The sequence below is a fragment of the Canis aureus genome, chromosome 16, assembly GCF_053574225.1.
Source record: "Canis aureus isolate CA01 chromosome 16, VMU_Caureus_v.1.0, whole genome shotgun sequence".
Taxonomy (NCBI): Eukaryota; Metazoa; Chordata; class Mammalia; order Carnivora; family Canidae; genus Canis; species Canis aureus.
The window spans coordinates 55,835,542-55,845,691 of NC_135626.1; the positions used below are offsets into that span (position 1 = coordinate 55,835,542).

Consider the following 10,150-nt stretch of genomic DNA (forward strand, 5'->3'; position numbering starts at 1 on the left):
CATGCGAAAGGCCAAGGTGGTTGGTTCTGAAGAATTTCTGGAACGGGCATCCTGGAATTCCGAAGCTCCAGGGGCCTCTCCAGCTACCGAGTCTCCTCCGTGGAGAACCTCCAGAAGCCCCTTTTGGGAAAGCGCTGCTGTGGACTTGCAAGCAGCCGGGGCATCCAGCCCCGCTTCCCGCAGGCCCAGCGCCCTCCCACCCCCCCCTGCCCCCGGGGCTCATCCCTGGTCCAGACCCAAGGCACACAGACCCCTTCTGCGGTCCTGGATGACACCTCTCCGGGCTCCTCGGGCAGGTCCACGTGGCTCCTCGAGCTGCATAATTAGCGGGCCTTGGGCCGCCACCCCAAACTGCAGCCCCGGAGCCCCCTCCTACCGGCGCCACTCCTGTCGCCACGCCGCACACATCCCCACCCTTCGTGTCGCCCCCCCCCCGGGGGGGGCCCACCTCGCCAACTGTGGGTCCCCGCACAGCAGCCCCAGAGCCGCCACCGCCACCCTCACACCGACACGTTCCCTAATCCGCTGGCAAACGCAGAGCGAGTCTACAAAGCCCTGCTGTCACCACCTCGGAGCCAAACTTAGTCTCAACCCATTTAGAGACTTTTCAAAGCGACGGTGGGAATAAGGAGAAGGCGAGTGCGGCACCTCCTGCCGATCTCTCATCTGGATTCCGTCCTCTCCAGCTCATTCCCTCTTTCTGCTCCCACCCCCAGCCCCTGCAAAAATCACGACCCCATCACGGGAGAAGGGAAGGTCTTAAGAGGTCCTTTATTTCTCCCTCCTGCCTTGGGGCAGGGCCGTCCTCAAAAGAAACGTGCAAAATCGCCGTCTGTCTCTAAAAGGCTGAGGCCACGGCCAACCCCCTTTTATACACGTACTTGGGGCATGAATGCGGAGTCAAGCTCATACCCCTGCGCTTGACAAGCAACACGAAACACACAGCAAAACACTGTAACTGTCTCCAGGCCAACTGGGGACAGTCCCCTGGGCCACCACGGCCACCACCCCCCCCAAGCCAGCGCGAAACCCTCTTCCCATGAGCCTGGAAAAGGCAAGAGTGAACACACCGGTTGATGAGTTTTCCATTGTAAAGAATAGGGACCCGAGAAGCACACCCGTTCTTTGTGTTCGAAAGTTTACTTTCAGCTTCAGCAAGCGAAAGGATTTTTTTTAATATAATAAAAAAAAAAAAGTTATATGACTTTAATTAAATGCACTTATTAAAAGGGTGAAATATTTGGAGAGGCTGTTTTTGTGCTGGAGGCACATTTTCCAGCGTGCTGTAGAGCGTCTGCATCCGTCCGCTCGAGGCAATTTTTAATGCACAAATAAATCCGCACCTGACGTGCTGACAGATTATTATGCCGTGTGGCAGCCAACAAAAGTAAACACAGGGGCAAGTTTTAACCTCTTGTAGTCACAGAGCTTTCCCTGCTGGGCCCGGCTCAGGTGTACAGGACTTGCTGGCAGAGGCCTGGCTTCCAGAGAGGCATCTTCCTGCCCCGGAGCCCGTCCTGTCCCCGGAGACAGGCTGCTCGGGGTGTGGCGGGAGCAGAGGGACGGGAGGCGACCGAGGGAGGGGACGGAGAGGAAGACTGGCAACATGTGGTGCTCCCCTACACCCTGCGTCCTTTCCATCCTGTTTATCCTGTGGCCCTAAGATCCCCGGGCCGCTGCACAGCAGGCTGGTCAGTGATCCTCCAGCGCCCGCTGCACATCCCCCTCCGGCCAGCAGCCCTGGCTCTGCATCTGCATCTCCCAGCTTTGCCCAAAATGCAAGAGTCAGGACAGTTACTAGAGAGCTAATGAGGAAACCGGGGCAGTTTCCATACTCTGGAACCCTAACTTATGGAAGCGCCACTTAAAATTAGCATATGGCGAAAGGGATTTCCTGAAATGACACTTAGAGACGTGCTCACCTTCTGTTGCTCTGCTTAGATGGGACGGATGGAGTGACCGTCCCAGGAACCCACACTTTGCCATGACCAGAGGTCTGGGTTGGGCTTGGCCGGCCCGTGCCACGTGGCTCAGCGGGCTCATCGGTCCTGCGTCCCATCTTTGAGCTACTTTGCTCCCCACCAGGGCTTTTAGGACAGTTCCTAGGGAGCTAAAGAGGAACTGCGCAGTTTCCTCATCTGTATAACAGAACTGTCGGGTGAGAGGGTGCGCAGGATGGAGGCCTCTCCCAGTTCCTCAGGCCCTCCATCCCGCCTCTAACCTGGTGGCTGAGCTCAGAGCAGGCCTTCTGCATCTGTAAGTCATCGCTATTGTTACTATAATTTATTGGGTGTTTACTACAAACCATACCCCCACTAAGTGCTCTAATGCATTATCTCATTTTATCTCCGAACCCTCCAGGGTCTGGATCACTAACTCATTCATTATTACCGCCGATCTGAACAGCTTCCTCACTGCTCCTCCTCTCCACGATCTTATCATCCTCATGCTTGCGAGGAAGACCAGGTTTTCCCCCCCTTTCAGTGAATCCGTAACAAAAAACACAAGTACAAAGAAGAAACCACATTAACCTTTAACAATCCTGAGCATTTCTTTTTAAGGATTTATTTTGAGAGAGAGAGAGAGAGACCACAAGCAGGAGAAACAGAGGGGGTAGGAGAGAATCTCAAGCAGACTCCGTGCTGAGTGTGGAGCCCAACGCGGGGCTCGATCTCACGACCTTGAGATCACGACCTGAGCTCAAAGCAAGAGTTGGAACGTGCCACCCAGGCACCCACTGCCCCCCCCCCCAGCACATGTATTTTAAATATAGAGGAGCTCAGCTATGACCGCTGAAAAAATACTGTTTCCTCTGCGGATAAGTTTGGGGATACATTGATTTATTTTTAAAACAATAGAAAGGCTTGGGCACCATGAAATGTGATCAGATAAACACAGAAAATTCCTGCAGTGGGCGGAAGGCTTCATGAAGCAGGTGTCAAGAGATCCAGCTGGACATTAGCAGGCAGATCGTCATGCTGGTGGACATGCATCAACCTCCCGGGTTTGGGGGATGCCCCACTTCATGAAGCAGAGAGCTCGATGCTGCTACTGAGCCGAGGACGTGGGTCCTTCTCTTCCCGGTCTCTCTTGCATCTAAGGCAAGAGCAACAGGTGTAGGCTCCCCTCATCACTCACACCCACGGCCTGACCTTGAGCATGAATCAGTAACACAAAGCAGTGGAAGTCCTGAGAGACCCAGTCCAGTGTGGAGGGTCAGCCTCCTGTGCCTGGCGTCAGTGTCGTAGCCTGTGATGGACATGCCCAGTGGTAGAAGGGACACTGTCATCAGACCAGCCGTGCAGCATCTGAGACCTGTTCCTGGATACAGAGCCTCCAAACCTGGGTTCTCTCCCTTCACGGAGGTGCTGAGCTAATGCAATCTGCTTTTCATAAATGCTCGTTTCGGCTTAACTTAGCCAGAGGTCATCTCTGTTGCTTGCAAGCAAGAACTGTGATGGAGACAGGGTTCTGTGCAAGCATCCTAGCATTGGTACTTGGAAGCGACAACACCGTGTCTCTTAAACTGGGCTTTTTCCTCTTTTTGTGTCTTGCTTTTATTAATTTTAACTTTTCATTGCAATAAAAAAATGCAATAGAAAAAAATGTACATTTCCTGAGAGTACAGCTCACTGAATTTTCGCAAAGTAAACACACCCATGTAACCAGTACTCACGCGGAGAAACCACGATCGCCACCAGCACTCCCCGGGGGCCCGCCTTCCTGTTGTCATCACAACCAAACAAGGACAATCACTACCCTGACTGCTGCCACCGCAGATTGCCCTTGTTTGAACTTTATGCCAATGAAGTAATACGGTGTGTGTAGTCTTAACCTCTCACTCAGCATTTCACTTAGGAGATGCATCTTTCCTGTCGTGTGTAGCTGCAGCTCATTCATTTTCACTGCTGTATACTATTCCACTGAACGACTATACTGCAGTCTATTTACCTATTCTACTTTTTTTCTTAAGATTTTATTTATTTATTCATGAGAGACACACAGGGAGAGAGAGAGAAAGGCAGAGACACAGGCAGAGGGAGAAGCAGGCTCCATGCAGGAAGCCTGATGTGGGACTGGATCCCAGGACCCCAGGATCACGCCCTGGGCCGAAGGAAGGCGCTCAACCGCTGAGCCACCCAGGCATCCCTATGCATTCTACTCCTGACAGACATTTGGGTGCTTTGTAATTTGGGGCTATTTCAGACAAGGCTGCTATGAACATTCTAGTACATATCTTTTCACAGAAAATGTGAACATATTTTTACTGAATTAAAGATCAATGTATATAAAGTGTGTATACACACATATACGTGTGTGTGTGTGAGTGTGTTCCACTTTGGTGAACGCTGTCAAGTAGTTTTCTAAAGTGGCAGAGGGAGAGGTAGAAGCAGGCTCCCCACTGAGCATGGAGCCCAATTCGGGACTCGATTCCAGGACCCCAGAATCATGGCCTGAGCCAAAGGCAGCTGCTTAACCAACTGAGCCACCTGGGCGCCCCTAGAATGATTTTTAATTAAACTTCCAGAACAATTTTTGCCCCCAAGATATAAGACACTGGGGAAGAATGAGATGAGTAAGAATGATGTAGGAAAAAAAAAAATCGTACAGTAACATTTCCCTCTTCCTGAATGATTCCTCTGCAGACGTAGGAGTAAAGTCTTGGTATTTAGCACGCTGCCACTCGGCTTGACCTGGGTTAAGTGACCGCTGACAGGTCATCGTGAAAGTCAAGGGCACAGCTGGAACAAGACTTCTGAACTCACGGCCTTTTGACCCAGCAGCGCAGACTCGCATTCCTGCCAGCACCACTGGCCCCAGGAAACCTGCAGCCGACTGGTATCACCACTTCCCCCTGCATCTGAGAGGAGATGGCTTGCATTTGGCCTGCGATTCCGGGCCTCAACGCCTACGGGGCCAGCAGGAACTTCAATCAGGCCACGAGGGCCAGGCATGGTGGGATCGGGTCAGGAGTGGCGGGGATTTGAATAAATTGAGAGCGAATGTCCAGTCTTAAAGGAACATTTATTACTCAGCGTGCTGATTTCTGCCATATGGGAAAGAAGACCCCACTGCTGCCAGATTTTCAAGGGAAGCTGGAAAACTGGATTTTTTTTTTTTTTTTTTAGGAGACACTGCAATTTGTAATGTTGGTAACTAACTTTAAAAACACACACGTACACACAAAGCAGCCCTGAACACCATCAGCCCAACAAGACACATCTAGCAATCCGATCTGGGCCGAGAACCAGCTCTGGATGGGACGGTCTCTGACTTAGGTGGACTCAGCACAGCACGTTCACAAGGAGTGGCCTTCAAGGGGCAGCACAGAGTGACCCGAATGGAAATAACGGACCATGACAGCTCTCCAGAGAGGCACAGAGAAGCACCAAATTCCTTCTCTCTTCTGTGGACGGGCTCCCCCCTTATCCACGACCCTTTCTGTTGCCCTGATTAAGGCCACATTAAACCTAAAACCCCGACCGTCATGAACACCTTGCACAAGGTGCCTCCCACCTGAAGGCCGTGAGCTCTCTGTGCTCTCCCCTCTACATCTGGCAGCGAGGTGTCGTGTAATTACTGCAGGTCGCCGGCTCTGCCCCCGGGCCTCATTGCACTTGGCAGGATCCATCTGAATTGACTACATCTGGTGAAGTTAAGCACAACCCGACAAACAGTTCATCCACGCCAGGAGTCACCGATGAGAAGACATGCGCACTTTCTGCATATCAGACCTACTTGCTCCTTAGCACAACCTCAACCTCAACACTTGGGTGAGTTCCCCCAAGCTGCCAACGACAGTGTTTAGGAAGCAGGTCACTGACCTCTTCTTTTCTATCTCTCCCCTACCCCTCCTGACCGTGGAGCACCTGAGCACCGACACCATCTCCCTGCCTCTGCCCTCCTTCCCTTTCCCCGACGGCCCTCATTAAATGCATCTCTTGCACACACATCCGTTCACCAATTCTAAGAGTGAACAGGTGGAAACGATCTAGCAACAAACGTGGGAATAAATCTGCCTGTTTACTCTCTCCTGGCCTCAGCACCCACCTTCTAGATCTTCGTCAGGCAGGCACACTGTCGGTGCTCAATATATACCCGTCGAACGTCCCGTATAAGTGGCAGAGTCTCACGTGTGCAAACAGCTGCTGTGGAATGACACGAGCACCTTCCAAGGATGCATAATCTCACCACACCCCATAGGCAGGCTGAGACAGGTGTCCCCAGACAAGGGAACAGAGGTACCTGGGCAGCAGGCAGGTGGAGAGGTGAGAGGCAGGGCCTGTTCCAGATCGTAAGCCTCCAAAACCCTACTTCCCGAGTGGCTCTGATGATTATCCAATAAGCTAATAACCTAAGTGCTCAATAAACATTAACGATGTACCAGACCCTTTACATCATGAGCTAAGGGAATTCCTCCAGCAGCCCTATAAGGCTCGACTGAAGAGCCCTAGGAAGGTGAAGAGCTTGCCCAAGGAAATCAATTGAGTTAGTCTCAGAGGTTCTTAAGCAGGGAAATCTGGTGAAACACGGTGTGGGGACATCTCGGGTTGTCACAATTCATGGTAGGCAGGTGGCAGGGATGCTGAATTTCTGCATCCAGCAGGACTTCCCCACCTGAATGCTAACAGCACTTCTCAGGCGAGAAACACTGTTGGGTTTTTTTGTTTTGTTTTGTTTTTTAGCAAAGGCAGAGCCAGTATCTGAACTGGGGCAAGTCGACCTCGAGAGCCCCTGCTGATCTCACTACTTCATTCTGCAGCTTCAAAGACGTTCTTTAAGCCACGTGGCCTACTTCCCCCTGCAATGACTGGTGGCCCCGTGGCCAACATGTTATGGTAACTTCAGCATGTAGAGAACAGATCTTGATCTAGGAGGAAAAGTGCATCTCTCCAACAGAGAAAAGATATTCAAGACGTATTCCGTACGGGGGCTATAGCTCAGAAGGTAGTGCTATGGGGAAGTGCTTTATTTTACTATTATTATTATTATTTTTTTTTAAGATCAAGGCATTGCTGCAAAGGCTGCAGTGTCATAGAAGAGAGAGGAGTAAGAGAATATGAAGCAGACCATGAGTAACACCAAACAACGGTTAGCGATCACATATGTTCCGAGATCGGAATGCCCTGAGAGACTCTTTGTGACTCAAGCGTTCGGAGAAGGCGTCACAAAGAAAGCAGGACTTCAATCAGGCTTCAGAGGTGGAACTGATTCCAATCAGCACAAAAGGAGGAAAGAGAAAGAGCAGAACAAAGGCAAGGGTGCAGAAGTGAGAATCAGCGTGCCAGGATGACGGGCACACAGGAGAGCACGCTGGATGAATCGTAGGATTCATTTATTCAGAGCAGAAAGGGGCAGGGGACCGAAAAAGGTAGGTTTGCATGGGATTGGGGGAAGATTTCAACTATACCCAAGGAATTCCAATCAGTCTTGTAGGACATAGGAGCCACCAGAGGCCGAGTGCAGGAGAGATGAAAGTGGTCATTTCAGTAGAGGACACACTGGACAAGAGCAGGTGAGGCGAGGGGTCAGTTAGAAGTCCTCCCAATAAACCCACCAGGACCAAGAGCCTCTGTAGGTGGTACCAACCGAAATCAGCCGACGAGCCCTACCAACTCCTCCTGGGTACCCTTTCTGTGCTCAGTTGGACAGGAAACCATGTCGGGAGGCTGAGAGAAAAGAAAGGGTTGAATTTCACTTTTTATTTTATTTTTTAAAAAGATTTTATTTACTTGACAGAGAGAGAGAGAGAGAGCACAAGTAGACAGAGGGAGAGGGAGCAGCAGACTCCATGCTGGGCAGATGTAGGGCTCGACCCCAGGACCCTGAGATCGTGACCCCAGCCAAAGGCAGACATTTAACGGACTGAGCCACCCAGGCGCCCCCCACTTCTTATTTTATAATCCCATAACCAGAAGAATGATGGCACGACTGCTAATTAAAAACAAAAACCAACAAAAAACACATTGAGGAAGGGGAGTTTAGCTATCGTATCTTCCAGGTAGAAATGTCAAGGGACAGGATCCCTGGGTGGCGCAGCGGTTTAGCGCCTGCCTTTGGCCCAGGGTGCGATCCTGGAGACCCAGGATCGAATCCCACGTCCGGCTCCTGGTGCATGGAGCCTGCTTCTCCCTCTGCCTGTGTCTCTGCCTCTCTCTTTCTCTCTGTGTGACTATCATAAATAAATAAAAATTAAAAAAATAAAAGAAATGTCAAGGGAACAGTAAAAGCTAATTGGAGAGTCACCGCTGAACCTCTGATTGTCATTCTCAGATACAAAATGAGAGCTTTCCCATCAGACGGCTTTCGGGAGACCAGCATCCGTGACTTCCATGCTAACCGTGAGGTTGGGGGCTTGAACCTTAACACTATGCTCCTGTTGAGGCCCCTAGCCCTGAATTTAGGCTGGCCCTGAGACTTGCTTTAACCAACATAATGTGTCAGAAGTAATGTTGTGCTGGTTCCAGGCCGAAGTCCTAAGAAGATCCGTTACCCTACTGGAGGGATTATGTGGAGAGACCACGCGGAGAAAGAGAAGCCCTGAAATGATAAAGAAACAGAGAAAGGCCCAGTGTCCCAGGATCCCGGGGTCCCCACCTGAGCTCAGCCCCGGCCCACTCTCCAGCTGAATGAAGCTTCCTGAGTAACCACCACCGACCAGACAAGCCGAAGAACTGCCGGGCCAAGCCCAGCTCAGATTCCAGAATCATTAACAAATAAAAGAGTCGCTGTTGCTGCTTTAAGTCACTAAGGTTTGGGGTGGTTTGTTACGCGGCAATAGATAGCCACACCAGAGTGCCCCGCTGGTGCACGCGAAGCTCCGTGGTGCATGCTTAAGGTGCATGCTTATCGTGAGTGATGCGAAGCGTGAACCTAAACAGCGACACGGAATCACAGCCATCTACAAACTACTGGTGCCCAGGCTTTGCATATACTTGGCACCTGTGTACGCATTTGTAAAATGGATGCATAGCAATCAGTCCGATTTTAATAGATGCTAGAGAAGCGGGTCCAAAGCTTACTTATTCCTGCAAACCTTCCTAGGAACTTGTAGCCTGCAACATCAGGAAATGTTCTCGCCAATCCATCCGCCTGTCATCCCCGAGGCTCCTGAAGCCTGTTTCCTCTTACCCATTTGGATGGATAACAGCTGGTCACTGTCCCCACGTCCACCGACGTGGCCCCGTCCTCGGCTTAACCGAGTTCTCTTTTCATCAGGAAAGAAGGCTAACTGCATTTTGACTTCCGCAAACTGATTTTCTGAACCCTTTCTGGGGCGGCACTGTTTAACAAGAAAGATCCTGGGGATCTTGTGGAAGTGCAGTTTCTGCTTCAGGAGGTCTGGGCTGGGGCCTGAGAGTCTGCATTTTTAGCAAGTCCCAACTAGATACCACCGCTGGCGATCCAAGGGCCACACTTTGCATGGCCCTCTTGTGTGGTAGAGGAGGAGAATGAAGTACAGAGAGAAGGTTCTATTTCTATCAGCAACTTGAGGCCCCCAGTCCAGACTGCACGTTCCCCAGGGAAGTGTTAGCTGGAAACCAGTGTGAGCCATCAGGGCAGGCCTTTCCTCACCACAGAACACTGGTCTGGAAGCAGGTACTTCCTGGCCACCTAAGGAAAACCCTGATGCATTGGAATCAGACCCAGAGCTTATGAAATGCAGATCCCCAGGCTTTCCCGCTAGAGACTGACTCAGGGACTCTGGCACGGGGCTCCGGAAACTCCATGGGAGATTCTGATGCCAAACTGAGTTGGGGATTATTCATCCAGACTACTTGTGAGGCGGCGACCCCCAGAAAGTAAGACACAAAATGATTTGCTAGCCAATACTTATTAGGGGGCTTCTATGTTCCAGGCACTGTTCTTTTTTTCCTTTTTTTTTTAAGATTTTTATTTATTCATGAGAGACACAGAGAGAGAGGCAGAGACGCAGGCAGAGGCAGAAGCAGGCTCCCTAAAAAAAAAAATAAAATAAAAAAAATAAAAAAAATAAAAAGAAGAAGCAGGCTCCCTGTGGGGAGCCTGACGTGGGACTCAATCCCCTGAGGATCATGACCTGAGCCAAAGGCCGACACCCAGCCGCTGAGCCACCCAGGTGTCCCCCCACCCCAGGGACTGTTCTGATTTAAGTTGACACCAAATGATC

The 10,150-nt window shown here is 50.9% G+C and overlaps 1 protein-coding gene and 1 long non-coding RNA gene across 2 annotated transcripts in view; one reads left to right on the forward strand and one right to left on the reverse strand.

Moving 5' to 3' along the window:
• LOC144286245 (uncharacterized) overlaps positions 1 to 10,150 on the reverse strand; it is a 176,316-nt gene that overhangs the window by 92,762 nt on the left and 73,404 nt on the right. The window lies entirely within an intron of this gene.
• On the forward strand, positions 7,015 to 8,744 carry LOC144286945 (uncharacterized). Its single transcript, XR_013354907.1, has 2 exons — positions 7,015 to 7,372; positions 8,275 to 8,744. It is a non-coding gene; the product is annotated as an uncharacterized LOC144286945 (long non-coding RNA).